This window comes from Phocoena sinus, chromosome 3, assembly GCF_008692025.1.
Source record: "Phocoena sinus isolate mPhoSin1 chromosome 3, mPhoSin1.pri, whole genome shotgun sequence".
NCBI classification, from domain to species: Eukaryota; Metazoa; Chordata; class Mammalia; order Artiodactyla; family Phocoenidae; genus Phocoena; species Phocoena sinus.
The window spans coordinates 62,398,829-62,416,504 of NC_045765.1; positions in this window are offsets into that span (position 1 = coordinate 62,398,829).

Here is a 17,676-nt window from a genome sequence, read left to right on the forward strand (position 1 = left end):
AGTTCCAGGGTCCATGCCAGTCATCCCCCACAGTGGGTCCTTGATGGCATCCCTGTCTTGAGAGGACATCAGAGACCCACTTCTGACAGCACCCTCCCACAGGACACAGGCCTGGACAAGGCTGTGCTCCTGAAGACTGGAAGCAGCCCTTCTTAGGGGCCACACTGTAGGCTCATTCCTGAGATACCCTGCATCCTGGACAGCAGGTTAGACAAGCTGCTACAAATGTATCCCCAATACTCCCTCCAGGAAACTCTCAGAATTTCCTTTTCACACTTAATGCCCTTGTTCCTGGGGGATTGCTGTATTGCTGAATCTCTATCATGCTGGAGCACCAGGTCATGGGACAATTTACAGGGTCTGGGAGCCTTCTCCAAGGTGGGGATGGTGGTGGCTGAGTCACACCTCACCTCTGCCCTGGTGGCCTTCACTTGTTCACTGCACACCCCACCAGGCATCTGTGCGGCTGAGTATAACCAGACTGCTCATTTCATGCATTCTTTATTCGTTCAACACAAACGTATTGGGTGCTTTCCATATGCCATGGCCTATGCCTGCCCAGCACTGTGGTAGAGGCATCCATGGGGACAAGGACTGTGTCTATCTTATTTATTTACGTTTCCCCAGCACCCACAGAGAGCCTGGCACACAGAGGGTGTTCAAAAACATGTGTTAGTAACGGTAATATTATTACCGTTACGGGAATTATTATCACAGCTCACCCCCAGGCCACAGCCCAGAGAGAGGCAGGGAGGGCATGAGGGGGCCCAGGAGGGGGAAGACTTCTGTTCCTGCTGTCTTGGAGGCACACTCAGTGGCCCTGTCTTTCAAGGGAGCCCCAAGTAGCTCAGGGCACTATGCCTAGGTCTGCTGTGTGTGGCCAGGTCTGTCCAAGGTCGGGAGAAACTACAATGCTTTTTCCCCAATGGACTGGCAGGCTCCAGCAGGAGCAGATGCCCTTGGAAGATGCCTTTGGGACTGAGCCCAGGGTGAGCAGGAGGGAAGGGCCAGAACAAGAACAACCTCAGGCTGAGGTTGAGGACCACCCCGGGGACCATCCAGAGTTGGAAGCAGCCCTGGGTGGAGTGTGTAATGAAGCTGATGGAGCAGCCCTTTAGGATACCTTCCTGTGAGGTGCCAGGGGCTGCCCAGAGAGCTCAGACCCTAACCTGCCCTGTCCTGGCCCCGTGACCACAGGTCTCTGGGTAGAATCTGCTCCATTCAGGCCAATACATCCTTCCTTCAAGGCCGAGTTCTCTCCCTTCAGTCAATAGCTTGGATTCCAAGGGGATCTGAATCTTGATGGGGCATTTCCTCTTCATGGGATGCCCACTCCCCAGTACTGGCCACTCCAGGGCTCAGAGGGTAGCCAAAGAAGAACCTGAGAAGCCCTCATTTCAGTGTGGTCTAATGTGGCCTAATGTGGCCCAACTCCCAGGTCCCATGGCCTCTGGCCTCCTTGGGGTCTGCTCTCCAAGAGGCCTGCTGGTCAAGGCTAGGAACCTGTGAGTCTGTAGGGTGGACAGGACAGCAGTCTGTGGCAGGGCTGGATGGGGAGGGGCTACGTGGGCCTTCTGCAGGACCAGGGCTTGGCGCCACAGTGGTAGGGAGCAAGGCAGGCCTAGGCAAGGTTTGAGGAGCTCTGAAAGGGGTGAAGGCAGCCAGGGGCATGGGCACCAGGCGACATCCAAAAGGAAGGTCTGGGGTGGTGTAGCTTTTGGGCTGGCTGAGGATCTGATGCCGCACATATCCTGGGATGACAAGGCTAGTCAAGGAGGCAACAAAGCTGGCCTTTGAGCTGCGTTTGGTGCAGCAGAACACAGGGGAGGGCATGCCTGTGACAAAGGGAGTTTCCCAGCTCTAGTTTTGTGCCATTCGATCCCTCAACAAACTCTTATTGAGTGCCTGCTGTGTGTCTAGCTAGACCTGATTCGCTAGACTTGGAGGTGTGGTGGGGACTCCCCACTCTGCTGCACCTCCTCTGGGGGCTGAGAGGCTAGAGGCTCTAGAGAGAACCGGTCTCTGAAGGTCCAAACAGGGAGAAAGCCAATTCTAACAATTGGAGCCTAGTTACTGGCCCAGAGCCAGATTCCAGGGCGGACACGAAAGCAGAACCAATTCTCTTCAGGAAACCGAGCCTTGGAAAGGGTGAGCGTCCAACCCAAGCTCACATAGCTTCTAAGCAGTTGATCAGGGGTTTAGACGCTGCATTGGTGACATTGCCATGCCCCTTGCACCAGGGGCTAGATGTGTCTCAGTCATACTTGCAATCCCCAATAGCACCCCTGTCAGACCTGCTTTGTCTCTGTTTTTACAGAGAAAACCCATCTGCTCTGGGACCCAACAAAGGGACTGCCACGCAGCAGGGCGGGGCAGGTTTACCCAGCTGGGCCCAGGGAGGCCCTGGCCCTGAGGCCTGGGAGTGGAGGGTGTTGGGAAGAGTGGAGGGAAGCAGCAGACAGGTGGGAGAGCCAGGGGCAGCTCAGCCCAGCCCAGGCAGGGAGGTGACAGAACAGGCTGTGGGAGGTGGCGGTGAGGCCCATGTAATTGAGTGCTGTGCTACTGGGGCCTCAGGAAAGCAGCTTACAAAGCCACCATGGTCTCAGCCCCTGCCTCAAGGACACCCCCCATCTTACCCTCCCTCCTACTTCTCATTCAGACCAGAGGGTGCAGGCAGCCTGCCCTAGATCACCCAGCCTCTCCTAGCACCAAATGCCTCAGTTCTACCTGTAGCCCCAAAATAGAAGTCCAGTGCAGGTGTTCTCAAATTTCCAGCTTCCCCTGAGAGTTGAAGGCTTCTATCAGCCAGCCACACTGGTCCCTGTGCAGAGAAAGTACCTCCTTTTACAAATCAGCTTCTCCAGGCGGAACAGCAGAGGGATCAGGGAGCAACTGGACTGTTCATTTTGTTCCCTGGACGCTCTTGGCCCTGGCCCAATCATCACCATGCTCTAGCATAAGCAGGACTATTCCCTTTGCAGCTCAGGAGGAGAGACATGGCTGTCAGGTGCAGGTAAGGCTCTACCAAAGGTGCAGGCATGACAGAGAGGAAACAAGCATGGGAAGCAGCCCAGGAATCTAATCATTGGGGCTCCTGAGACACACACCTCTATTTGTCTGTCAACTTGGGACTTGCTCCCTGGGCCTGGACTCCTGGCACAGCTTAGCTCTACCCTAGTCCACACATCCACAGACACTCACATTTGGCAGTGACCTGGCCAGGATACTCTGTTCTCCTGGCTGAGGACTTTCCTCCTCTTCCTGACCATTAGAGCTGACACCCAGGCCACTCAGGGAGAGCAGGAGTGGTCCTGGCCACTTGCATATTTCTAAGCTCTCAGTGAAATAAAAATGGAAAAAATGTGAAAATAGTGTTTTAAGAATCATGGCATATGTTATTTATGCTTTGGTCATTTATTCAACAAATATTTTTGAGAGCCTCCTATAGGTCAGGCATTGTTTTAAGCCTGAGTATCAAACAATTGAATGTCTGTAACACACATAAAAATGTGTAGCCTCATTTGGAGATAACTTCAGAGATTTAAATTCTAGTCTTCCTAGTCCTTCTCCTCGAGATGAACCTTAACAGCCCCTACCCCTTGTAGTTTTCTTACTGGTATAGATTTGGCCTCTGTCCCCGGCTACCCAAGAGTCTTGGGGACCACAGTGAGATTGGTGGAAGCCGTGAAGCCTTCCTCAGGAGTCCAGCAAGCATGGCCCTGTTTCCAGCCTGTCTTCCCAGCTGCATCCTTTCTATGTCTAGGACCACCCACCCCACTACAGCACCAGCAACTTTAGGCACTGGCTGGTCTTGGTGAAATTCCCTGCCCCGTGGAGCGCAGCTCTGCCAAGTCGTGCCTGTGGTGCCTCTAGTGGCTGAGTCACGGGCTGGCAGGGACTGTTCAGGCTGACTTCACCTCCGGGCCTGGCAATGGGACACCCCAGCTGTGGCCACCTGGTGTGAGCCTGACCACCCCGGTTGCTGGGAGAGTGGGGCAGAGCTGTGCCCGCAGAGTGCAGCAGTCACCAGCTGGCCCCAGTGTGTGGGAAACCAGGTGCGGGGGGCCACGGGGATTAGAGCAGAAAGAGCCAAATACAGGCCTGGAAGGGTGAAGCTGGGTTGAGGCTTCTCCAGGCCCATGGGGTGAATGGACTGGAGCAGGACCCATGAGTGAGCCTCAGGTCCTGGGTGGCTATTTTTTGCCTCCCAAGAATTTTCAAAAAAATCCTTTCCCACTTACTTTCCCTCCCAAGGCTAGGTCCATAGCTGTGCAGACCCAGGCTCAGCAGTGGGAAGTGGGCAGAGCCCTCAGTGTTGGGGGCTGAGCTCCTCACACCCCACATCTCTTATACCCGCCCACAGTGGAAAGAGTGTATATGTGATGTGAGCCCCCGCTGAGATGACACTGGATCAGATTGTTTGCTGCCTGTGAGATCATTGTATTTCCAGGAAGGTAGGCTTGCCAAAGAACAGGGGAGGTGGGGCTGGGGGGTGTAGAGGGCTGCCTCTCCCACACAAGAAGCCAGGATTGCTCGCAGAGAATGTATAATGAGCATTCTGTGTGCTGAGGGTTAAGCAAGAACCGTCTCAACTCAGGGAAGATGAAGGGAAAATGGCAGGTCCGGACTAGACATGCACTGAGTGTTGGAATGGGCCCTGCCCAGAACTCTGGAACCAGCAGGCCCTGAGAGGTAGCTGTGTCTAGCATTAAAACAAGTGACCACAAAGAGCTGTGACGTTGGGCATTCAAGCATGAAGCATTGTTGGCCCAGATAAGGAACACAAGCATTCTCCCTCTGAGAACGGTGGTGCTCCAGAGCCAGTGCAAGATGGAGAGCTTCCACAATTATTGTTAAGATCTATTTATTATCCTAACACCCAGGCAGCCCCCTGCAGAGAAGATGGCAGATCCATCTAATTTGTGAATATAACAAAGTGGCTTCCGTAGTATGATAAAATAGTTATCAACTTGGCGATTTTTTTCTAGGATTGCAAGCTTGATTTAACATTATAAAATCCATTGATTAATAGATTAAAGAGAAAAAAGGAGCACTGTGATCATCTCATAAGGCATTTGATAAAATTCACCAGCCACTCACAGCAAACAGTTAGAAAATCATGAAGAGAAGGAAACGTTAACACTTTAAATAACATACACTAGAAACCAAAAGGCAATATTGGACTTAAGACTCTAAAATTCCCATTAATGTCAGGATCCAAATAATGTCTCTTTTGCTACTACTGTACGGTGTTGTTTTGGAGGTCCTTACTAGGATGATAAGGTGGAAAAAAAGAAATAATGGATAAGTAAAAAAAAATAAGTAATGGAAAGAGTCAAAAGGGTCATTATTGCCAGATGTTATTATGGTTGTGCCTTCATAAAATCCAGGAGAATCAATTGAAAAACTACTATGACTAGTAGAGGGATCTAGTCAGATGGAGCAGAATAAGGTATATTTGTATATGTATACAGGTTTTAATAGCTTTTAAAAGTATTAAGTCACAACTAATTAAAAAATATGATGTAAACAATTTACCATTCACAATAACAGTGACACATGAGAAATACCTAGAAACTGACTTAGGGCACATGGAAGGCATGTAAGTTTTGCTCTAGGATAAATAGAAAAGAAAACAAAATAAATAGAGGCATATGTCATGTTCCTGGAAGACTCAGTATGTTACATTTAGTTAATTGATAAATTCAAAGTAATTCTAATCAAAATTTATTTGGGTGAGGAGAATTGGCAAGATGATTCTAAGATCAACAGGAAGGGTAAATATGGACAAAAACCAGAGATTTGCCCTACAGGCATTGAAATATGTGATAAAGCTGAAGTAATTGAGTGCGGTGCAGCATAGGAAAAGACAAATATATCAATGGAACAAGACAGCTCATAGCATGTGGTAAAGGATACATCTTAATTCAGAGGATAAACATGTTGGAGTCATTTATTATCTATACAAAAAGTATGGTTATAATCCTGTATACTATATACTTCTCCATACTATAAAATGAATTCCAAACTGATTCACAAATTATGTTTCAGCTTTTCTGATCTGAGTGTTCTTATAAACTATTCATATACTTAAACACAGAAAAGGGCTGATAGAAATTATAGATAAATATTTTATAATGTCTTTTTCATCAAGATAAATACTTTAAATATGGCTTTCTGTTATATATAGATAAAAACAGTCAAAGCAATATACTGCAAACTATTGAGAGTTATTGCTGGTGATAGTGTTTTGTGACATTTACATTTTCCAGGTTATGTATTTCTACAGTGTTTTAATTTTATATAAATAAATTTGTATGGTATTTATAACTAGAAAGATGAAGATAATAAAATGAAAAATAAAGAAGAAAAGGGTAGCTTCTTAGACAATGTAAAAACCTTACAATAATATACTTCCATTTACCACCCCCCCTTCCTTTTTACTATGTTGTTGTACATTTACTTCTACAAATGTCATAAACTCCATAATGAAGAGTTGTTATTCTTGCTTTAAACAGTCAGATGTCTCTTAAATAATTTAGGAAACAAGAAAACATATTTTATATTTACTTATTACAAGTCTGTTCCCTTGTTTAGAGCCAAATTTCCATCAGGTATAATTTCCCCTCAGCCTTAAGAACTTCCTTTAACGTTTCTTTTTGTTTTTTTAATATTTATTTATTTGGTTGCGCCGCGTCTTAGTTGCGGCAGGTGGGCTCCTTAGTTGCGGCATGCATGTGGGATCTAGTTCTCTGATGAGGGATCGAACCCGGGCCCCCTACATTTGGAAAGTGGAGCCTTATCCACTGCGCCACCAGGGAAGTCCCCTCCTTTAACATTTCTGATAGTGCAGGTCCACTGGTGATGAATTCTTTCAGCTTTTTTTTTTAACCTGAAAATATTTTTATTTCTCATTTCTTTTTTAAAGATAATTTCTCTGGACATAGAATTCTAGGTTGCTTTTAATAGCATATTTAATATGCAATATATCGTCTTATGTTTCCATGTTTTCTGGCTTACGTTACTTCTGATGACTCGTAAATGTTCATTCTTATCATTGCTCTTCTTGATGTAACGTGTTTGTGCTCTTTCACTGTTTTTAAGATGTTCTCTTTGGTTTTAAGATATTTGATTATGATGTGCCTGGACGTGGTTTCTTTTGTGTTTATCCCACCTGGGGTTTTATTATCCTAAGCTTTGGAGGATGGTGAGTTAATAATTTTAAAAATCAAATTTAGTATTTCAGTTACTATTCTTTTGAAGTTTTGCTGCAATCTCTTTCTCTCCTTTCCTTCTGGGACTTCAGTTCTATGTATACTAGTCTGCTTGATATTGTTTCCAGGTCACTTCACCGAGGCTCTATTCACATTTCTTCAGTCCTTTTTTTTTTCTATGTTTCCATTTAGATGGTCTCTATTGACTTAACTTCAAGTTTACTGAACTTTTCTTCTGCAGTGTCCAGTCTGCTCTTAAGACCACCTGGTAAATTTTTCATTTTATATATTATATTTTTCAGTTCTAGAATTTCCATTTAGTTCTTTTTTACAGTTTCCACTTCTCTGCTGAGATGGCTCATCTGTTCATTTGTTATGTCCCTCTTACTACTCAAAATTCTTGAACATATTTATAATAGGTGTTTTAAAGTCCTTAACTGCTAATTCCAGTATCTGTGTTATCTCTGAATCTGTTTCTATTCATTATTGTTTCTCTTGGTTATAGATCATATTTTCCTGCTTCTTCATATGTCTGGTAATATTTGATTGTATGTTGGGAATTGTGGACAATACATTGTTGAGAGTCTGGACCATGCTCTTCTTTATAGAGTGTTGAGTTTGTTCCACTAGGCAGTAAATCTACTAGAGGATTAATTTGATCCTGTTGAGGCTTTGTTAGAACAGGTGTAAAACTAACGCATTTGTATAGCTAGAGTAGCCCTATTCCTAAGGTATGGACTTGCTAAGATTTTAATTAAATGCTCAGGGTGTTCAGCAAGGTCTTTCCACTCTGACCAGAACAGGTCTCAGCACTGTGTTAACTCTGGAATCCCCATTTAGTTCACAGACTCAGAGTTTTTATCCATCAGGCCTCAAAGATTCTTTCCTTGCACATGTACAACTTAGACAAAGCCTCAAGAGTGCATCTATGCAGATTTCTAGAGCTCCTTCTCCATGCAGCTCCCTCCTCTTTAATACCCTGCCCCCAAAGTTCAGCCACCTCAATATCCTCTATCTCTGATCTCTGTTTCCTTTACTCAGGGAGACCATTGCTCTGTTTGGGCTCCACTTCCGTCTGCGTAGTTTGGAAAATGCCCTAGGCAAAGAACTTAGTGAATGTGGAATTCACCTCATGTGTTTCCTTTCTCTCAAGGACGGAGTCTATTTGATGTCCAGTGCCTGTAATCAGTTGCTATAAATGTTTTATCTAGCTTTATAGTTGTTTAGGTGGAGAAGTAAGTCTATTACCAATTACTCACCCGTGTTTGGAATCCAATAAAATTTTAAAAGAAGAAAGGAAGAGGAAGGAAAATAGGGAGTCCTAATTCAGAATGTGGATCTGATACCACAGGTGTCTAAGAATATAAGCTGGAGCTGAAAGCAGCTGGGCCAGTGGGGCCTATCCCTTTCCAATATTTTCTAATCTGGCATCAGAATTGGACTAAATAAGACTTCCAGTTCTGGCCATGGTGGTAGGTTGTATCAGACTAATACTCTTGCCAAAAACATTTATGAAAATTGGACAAAATATAAAGAACAACTATTTGAGGGTATTGGAGAACAACCAATACAGGTAAGAATTGAAGGATTATGATCCTTGAGAAAGGGAATAATGTGTAGTGAGTTCCACACTTACCCTGGCTTTTTCTGGGGGCATTTCCCACATTGTTGCATGGAACAACGGGAACTCTCATACATTGCTGCTGGGAGAGTAATTTTGTGCAACCACCTAGAAAAATGGTTGGAAGTAACTACTATAGCTAAATATATGCATATCCTATGACCTATCAATTCCACTCCTGGGTTTATAGTCTACATAAATGAATGTTTATTTCCACTAAGAAATAAGAATGTATGCTAAGAATATACATGTGCAAACATATACAGAACAGCTTTATTTAAAAGCTTTATTGCTTTATTTAAAAACAATCCAAATGTTCACCTACAATAGAATGGGTAAATTGTGTTATATTCAAACTCTGGAATACCACACAACAATGAAATAGAATGATGTACTACCAAAAGCAGCAAGGTGGATTGCTATCACAACCATAATGTTGAGTTTAAGAAGTAGACATAAAAGTATATAGTGTATATGTTCACTTTTATAAAATTCAAAATCTGTCAAAAATAATCAAAAGAGAAAGAAGAAAGAATAGTAGTCAACTTTGGGAGATTTTATTGACTACCACGGGGTACAAGGGAACCTTTTGATATTGCAGAAATAGTCTATATCCTGATCTAGGTGATGCTTATATGAATTTATATATATCCAAAACACATTGAGCTATATATTAAGATATGTATAGTTTTCTGTATGTTACTTATGTCTTAATAAGAAGTTTTTAAACAAAAGTTTAAAATGGCACTGGCTGCCCATGCCATCCCACCCCTGCTAGTAGGGGTCTGTGAATTTCAAGCAGGAGATACTAGCTTTCCAGTGGGTGGAATGAGGCCCTGCCTGGCCACCACGGGCTTCCATGTGAATTAGTCATCCCCTGCCCCAGCCTTTTTATTTTTTAATTTTTGGCCATACCACGTGGCTTGTGGGATCTTAGTTCCCTGACCAGGGACTGAACTGGGCCTTCGGCAGTGAGAGTATAGAGTCCTAACCACTGGACCGCCAGGGAATTCCCTCACCCCCACCCCCACCCCAGCTTTTGTTCTTTCTGTCCCCCAGACCTCCAATACTCCCCCTGGCTGACTACTCAGGGAGACCCAAACCCCACTCCCTTACCTGACCACTCAGCAGGTGAGATGCCCCTTCTGCAGTTTCCCTCAACCCCTAGGATTCATTGTCAGTTTCCTGTCTGTGTCCTTGACCCTCCTCAAAACAAACAAACAAAAAAACAAAAAAAAAAACCTTTAGCTCTGTCAGACGCCTTTGTCAGACTCATCTCTGTATCTATGTCCCTGGGCACCTAGGACTGGGCACAGAGAAGGTGTCAGCAAATATTTATTGACATGGGTAAATGAGGGTGTAGAAGGCTTCTGAGTCCTCGGGCTGAGTGATCCAGTGTGAATGCCCTGCTAGAGCAGATGAGCCTGACTGCCCTTCAGTATAGCCAGGGCAGCTCAAAGACAGTCCTGAGGCTGAGTAGGTCACTGAGCCAGGCCCTCAAGTGTAGGCTGCAGGCAACTTCCCCAAAGTCCATTTCCTCCCTCTGGCTGACCATTTCTTGGTACTCCCCATTGGTTGAATCTAATCAAGAGTCACACGGCAGGAGCACCTGTTGATGTCATCCATATGGGTAAGCAGCCAGGAGCACAGAGCAAGGGAAGGGAGAGAGACAGGGATCTGAAGGAGCAAGCAGAAGCCATCCAACACAGACGATGTCTGAGAAGTGTTAGGTTACACTTGGTACCAGGAGAACGCTCCCTCCATTAGCTGCCCTATTACAGAAGCACTTGGAGCATCAGGGGAACCCAGATGAGGATTGCCCATTCCTTCTCCTCTGGCCCCTCTCTTTAAAGGAATTATCTCAACAGGAGCCATGATATTCTAGGTACGTTCAGAGTCCTGTCAGTGGCCTCCCCCATCTCCTTACCTAACTTCACTGCACTACTGGCCCTTGGTTTTTCTTTAGGCCTATTGGCTCCTATGGCCTGAGTCTCCCCCAAGGCTGCAAGTCAACTTAACTGGATGTGAAGCACCTTGGTCACCCATGGCTGAATAAGGGGTTTGGGACCCTCCCAACATCCTCCCTGCCTTTCCCACCACTAGAGGTTCCAGCATTGGAGGCATTCCTTATGGCCTGGTAAACATCTCTATCTGCCCCAGTTGCTCATGATTATGCAGTTCTAGGCAAGGGTCCCAGTTAAACCTTGGCAGCTTGGAGGGGTAGAGCATGGGATCAAGAACTGAAGAGCTTTTTCAGCAAAGCTGAGACTGCTCCTTTAACTGGGTGGCCCATGGTGGGCTCCATGCACCCTCTGCTGGCCATCCTCATTTTTGCAGATGCAGCTCTCTGGGCAGAACCAGAGCAGCAGAATTCTCCCAAAGGGTTTTGAGGCCCCATGCATCTTAGCCCAGGGACACAGATAACTGCTATTGTCCTGGGATGGAGTAAAGATAAAACCCCAGGTTTTGATGAAGGCAGGGGGTCAGCCTGGCCTAGAGATATTGGGTGACTGTTGGGATGAGAGAATAATGCTTGCTTCCAAGACTGTTGATGCATGATAGTGTCTGATGGCTAGACACGGTGGGAAAGCCATGTCTGTGCCTTCACCATCTGGATCACTCACTCTTCAGCCAGGGAGATACGCTGTCCAAGTCATCCCTGATCCCTTTGGGGGTGTGATTTCTGCAGATGATGGAAGTGGACATCTTTCTGTTTCCAAGCTTCAGCTGACTGGTTCAAGGTCAGGGATAAGTCAGATTCTGTTTCAAAGTTAATATTAAGTTGTGAGAGAGAGTCAAGCTTAAGGGCAGAGCCAGAGTACAGATCACAGAACCTCCTCCTCCTCATGTGAGAGGCCAAGTTCCACAGGCTTGTGCATGCCTGCACATCCCTGTGTGCATGTGTGTGTGTGCCTGCGTGTCCAGTGGGTAAAGATTCTCCTACCAAAGGCTGTGGCCAAGTCATTCTGTCTTTCAGCACTAGAGGCACAGGGATCATCAAGCTTCTCACAGGTTCATGCAAATGATGGAGACAGGAAAAAATGTAGAAAACTACAAAAAAGAAAATGTAAATACTAAATGCTAGCAAATATAACATTATGTCATGGAAACTAGTTAACTGTGACTCAGCCATGTTCTTACTGGGGAAGTATAAAATGTACTTATATGAGATGTGGGTGTACTGCAGTGTGTTTGATGTGGTGTGGGGTAGTCAAGGCGTCCAGAGGAATGAGTGCCTTGGCCTCCCTGTGGTGGGTCAGAGTCCTGGGCAGTGTCCCTCGGGCAGAGGACAGGGCTCACCAGTAAGTTCAGGTGACTGTGTCTACTCAAGGGGCTGGGGGATAGTCAGAGCCACAACCAGAGCTGATACAGGCAGGATAGTTGAGGACAGGAGACAGCCTACAGGAGTTGGGGTCCTTAAGGCCTTACCGAAAAGGGTGACTCAGGATCCTATGATTATGTGGAGGTAGATGTACCAAATCATATGGCGATTTTTTACAAATCAGCAAAGAATACCCCATTTGCAATTCACTTTATTTCCATCTACTGGTAAGTTGTAATAAATAATCAAATCTACAATGTCTGTGATGTGGATGGAGCCCCAGGCTTGTGCAGCACAGAATTTGCACAACTTGACTGGGCTAGGGTCACTCATGAATGGATATCCATCTCATTAAAAAAGGATATAAGGCTCCTTAGAAACACGTAGCACTAGAGCAGAAGTACATTCATTTAAAAATAGGAGGGGGGAGGACTTCCCTGGGGGCGCAGTGGTTGGGAATCCACCTGCCAATGCAGGGGACACGGGTTTGAGCCCTGGTCCGGGAAGATCCCACATGACGCAGAGCATCTGAGCCCATACAGCACAACTACTGAGCCTGCGCTCTAGAGCCCGCAAGACACAACTACTGAGCCTGCGTGCCACAACTACTGAAGCCGGCACGTGTAGAGCCTGTGCTCCACAACAAGAGAAGCCACTGCAATGAGAAGCCCACGCACCACAGCGAAGAGTGGCCCCCGCTCGCTGCAACTAGAGAAAGCCCACGGGCAGCAACGAAGACCCAATGCAGCCAAAAATAAATAAATAAATTTACCCCCCCAAATAAATAATTAATTGATTAAAAAATAGGAGGGGGAAATGAAGCACAGGGAGAGGAAGGGTGACATTAGTAAGTTAGTGCCAAGACCATCATTAACTGGGTGGTTACCTTGTTGTAGAAGGAGCCTCACAGCTGAGGAAACCAGACGCTGTGATTAGGATTCCATGTCAGTCTAAAACTCCAAAGGGTGCTGGTATGTTCTCTGGGGGTGACCAACTTGCTCCCCATTCTTGTGTTTTCTGAGGGCTGCCACTGATTTCCTTTAGCAGGGCCTGCTTTGAAACGGCAGGGCTGAGGGAGCCAAGGGTGAAAAGACCTCATTCTGGATGTGAAGTAGGGCCTCATCCTGAAGAGGGAGTGCAGAATGGGGAGCAGAGCATTCAATAAATATTTGTTGAATAAATGAATGAACATAGCCTTCGTGTTTTACCTCCTTATGAATTCTTAAATCTGCCCCCTTCTTTCTCTATGCATTGCCATTCCCTACTTCAGATCGCCATTCAGCTGTCATGTAGACTTTGCACCAGCCCCGTCCCCAGTCGTTTCCGGACTCTGCTCTTCCTTCTCCCCCTTCCCCGACAGTAGGCAGGCAGGATGCTCTTCCTGGATCCCAAATGGGATCCTGCTCCTCCCTAGCTTCCACTCTGGGGTGGCTGCTCCCTGCCCTCAGCATGACATCCAAATCCATTTTGGAGGGCCCATGAGGGATGATCTGCCCCGGGACCTCTGCAGCATCACCTCTCGCTTCTCTACCCTCTGCTATACTGGCTTCCTGACATTTTGACAAGGCCTGAAAAAAATAGTAAAACCACTGAACTTTCGGCCTTTTAAACAGTAGCTAAGTCAGATGTCCAATAACTATCCCCATTCTCACCTCATCCTCACCCATCCCTAATCCCTACCCAGCCCAAGGCTGGGGGAGGAGGGACGGGGATGGGAGTGGGGGTGGGATGAACTTCTGTGTTGTAATAATAATAATTTTTAAAAACCTATTTACACGGTATGCATTAAACTATCAAGATTTGTAAGCACCATACCTAGCTAACTCCTGGCCCTCTGGGTATTTGCACCAGCCCAGAAGCTCCTTGCTCAAGATGGAAGTGGGGAGAGTGTGGTGAGGAGGGAAGCCAAAGTCAAAGCCCACTGACTCGACCCTGAGGGCCTGTCCTGGACCTGCTGCATAATTATGGTTCCCAGAGGTGCCAGATGCCTCTCTCCACCCTGTAATGACAGCCCAGCTTGTGCTGGCTCTGCTTGGGCTGCAGGGGTCCATGGGGGAGGCAGCTGGGAGGGGACTTGTTGGCATTCTAAGAGGCCTGCCTCATCTTTTGCATGTACCAGGTGGGCACTCTGTGGGGACCCACTTGGCCCTGTCCAGGGCTGGCATTGCAGGCTCCTGGGGTTTCTGCCAGATTCTCTGTCTCTACCCCAGGGTCCTATACCAGGCTGTAAGACCAGACTACCTGGCAAGGCCCTATTTCTGAAGCAGTAAGGCCACCACTAGGTGGCCCCACTCAAGCTGCACCCTCTCTCACTGGCCTTGAGTCAAAAGTGCTGGTCAATTGGGACACATCCAGTCTTTTCTTGGTCCCTAAAGGAGGAACCTGGAGGGGAGGTTGGTCCCAAGGTCAGTGAGACAGTTCTTTGCTGACGATGCTGAAAGGTACAGATGTGTATGTATAATACCCTCTGCGGCATTCATTAATCCCGGGAGCCCTGCTCTGGGGAATCCCATGAAGGGACCAGGTGCTCATAAACCCTGGCCAGGCTTCCACATGCTGTGGTAGTTGCCAGGCCCTGAAAGTGCCATCAGCAGTCAGGAAGGCCTCAGTGTCAGGCAGTGGAAGCTGTCCCTTCCTCTTCTCCAGGGCAGGGATCACAGGTGAGTGGGCGAAGGCAGGAGCAGGGCAAGCTGAGGATGCCTCTGTTTAGAGGGAAAGCCTGCACCACACCTGCCCTCCCATTCATCCAGTTACCTGTCCAACCAGCACAGATATTTTTCATCCTTTTCTGGAGAGATACCAGGTTCTTCTCCTGGGATGAGGGTGGTGGGCAGACAAGTCTAGCCTGCTTTGAGGAGCCATTGGCCAGGGCTGTCACTTAGGGACAGTGTGGGGCTAGGGCTTCATTTGGCAATGCCCCTGACCAGGCTGGGGTCAGTGGTGGCAGTGCATACCTGATCTTGGGAAGGGTCTCTAAGACTGGGACTAGGCAGGTAGCACCTTCTGTCACCAGTTGGAAATGGCTGGGCGTTTCCCTCCCTGGGTAAGTTTGCTTTGTGGGTCTCTGTTCACCTGCCAGTTTTCCCCACTAGACAGAGCCCTTTGATCTTCATGGTCCCTGAATCCCCAGCCAGGGCCTCAACTGGTGCCCAGCAAATGTTTGTGGAATGAATGCATGAATGAATAGGGTAGAGCCATTACCAGAAGGGAGGTGTGACTTTATTTACACAGTAGATTTGGGGGAAAGGAGTGTGACATGGCTGCTCAAGATGGCTGTTGATTTAGTAAGTGACCCAAAATGGGTGTGCTTAGTGAGGCCTGCTGGAGGCCACATTAGTGGAGGATGTTCATTCATTCATTTATTCGTTCATGTATTTTTCTTCCCCACTCCCTCTCTAGGTCCTGGATTCCAGACCCTATGCTAGAGCTGGAGACATAGTGGTAAACAGGACAGAAGCAGCCCCCATTCCTAGGAAGGCAAAGTGGTGAAGGAAGTAGACATGAGAGTCAGATAGCCTGCATGAAATTCATCCACGAGGAGCTATGGGGTCTATGCAGGGACCTGGCTCAGGCTTGGTCCAAAGGGAAAACCTTTTGGAATATTCCAGACAGGAAGAATGACACAGTCAAAGGTCAGGGAACTGAAAAACGCCTCAGGTGCTGGAGCATCAAGTTTGAGGCTACACATGATAAGAGAGGCCATCAGGGCTGTATAAAGGGGATTGGCAGCCTTGGTGAGATCTGTGTCTATCCTTGTGGCAAGGACACCTTTGAGAGGTTCTATGTATGGAAATGACATGATCAGAATCACACTGTTAAAATATCACTCTGCTTGTGGTGTGAAATAAGGATGGAAGGAGCTGAGTGAAAGCTGTGGGCCAGGATGGACCGTCCAGGTAAGAGATGGTGGTGTCCTGAATTTGAGCTGTGGCTACAGGAATGGAGAGCAGTAAATGGATTGAGCGATCTATTAGGTAAGATCTACAATGGGGGAATGTGGTGGGGAAGAAAATGGAAATGACCAGGAGATGTTGATTCTGCTTCCTGAGATATGGGAAATGCTGGGGTGGAAGGAAGTGTGGGCAGTGTGAGGTAGAATGTGGGGAGATAATGAATTCACCCATCAAGTGGCCTCAAAGAAAATGCTATGTGGGTCTGGAGTGGGCCTGGGCTGGAGAACTAAGAGCCAAGGATTTATAAGGGGCCCAGGAGCCCCTGGAGGGTATGAGGGCATGTCAAGTGTAGGTTGAATTGTGGCCCTGAAAAGATATGTCCATGTCCTAATACCTGGACACTGTGGATGTGACCTTATTTAGAAAGAGGAATTTTGCAGATGTAATTTAAGGATCATGAGGTGAGATCATCCTGATTATCCAGGTGAGTCCTAAGTCCAGTAAGTATCCTTATAAGAGACAGAAGAGGAATAGAAGCAGACACTGAGGAATGAGTGGGGTCCAGGACTCTGAGGCCCTGTGGAAGTTTTAGTCAGAACTTTGGCTATGGTTTTGTGGAGCAAGGCATTAAGGAGACACCCATCCCTTCATATAATCATGAAATATTTATTGAGTCCAGTTCTGTCGTAGTTGCTGAGGATGTCATGATGGACAAAACACACATTGTTTACATACACCCAGGCCAGTGGTGTGTGTGGGGGGAGGGGGGCAGACATGAATCAAACGAACATTCAACTGTGGCAAGTGTTAGGAAGCATGTAGGACATGAGAGGCTGTTACAGGAGATTTTGACCTGGCCAGGGAAGTGAGGAAATTCCCTCTGGGAGGACCTGAAGGATTTAATTGGGGAGGAGGGACATTTTCCTAGACAGAAAGAACAGCATGTGAAAAGGCCTGGGAGTGGAATGGGGAGGGAGAATGACCAGTTAGAGGGACTGGAGGGGAATGTCAGTGTGGCTAGAGGAGTGAGCAGGGACCAAACCATGCCGGGCCTTATAGGCCACTTTCAGGACTTTTCCTAAGAACAATGCATTTATGAAGCTGAGAGTGATTGGGTTCAGATCTGCATTCTGAGGAGGTCACTGTGGTTGCCGTGTGGAAGAGAGACGGGAGGAAGTAAGAATGGAGGGGGGACAGTCAGCCGGGAAAACTGTTGCAAACATTCAAGTGAAAGAGGATGGAGAGGAATGAATTAGAGAGGGATTTAGGTGGTAGAATTGAATGGACGTGGGATATGGAAGGACAGGGTTTGGGGACGGGGCAGAGGGAAGTGCTGAGGGTGATTCCCAGGCTTCTAGTTAGGTAACTGGTGGTGGTGCAGGTGGCCGGGTGGCTCCCCTCAGTGAAGCAGGGAATATGAGCGGTATGGGGGTGGGGGAAGGGGAGAGAGCATGAACTCAGTGCTGGGCACGTTGTGATTGAGGTGCCTGTGGACACTCAGCGGAGATGTAGACTCAGCAGCCATTCATACGCGTCTGGAGCTCAGGAGTCAGGGCAAGGGTAGAGAGAGAAATTTGTGTCATCTGTGTATAGGAAGAAATTATAGAAAGAGGAGAGGAAAGTAGA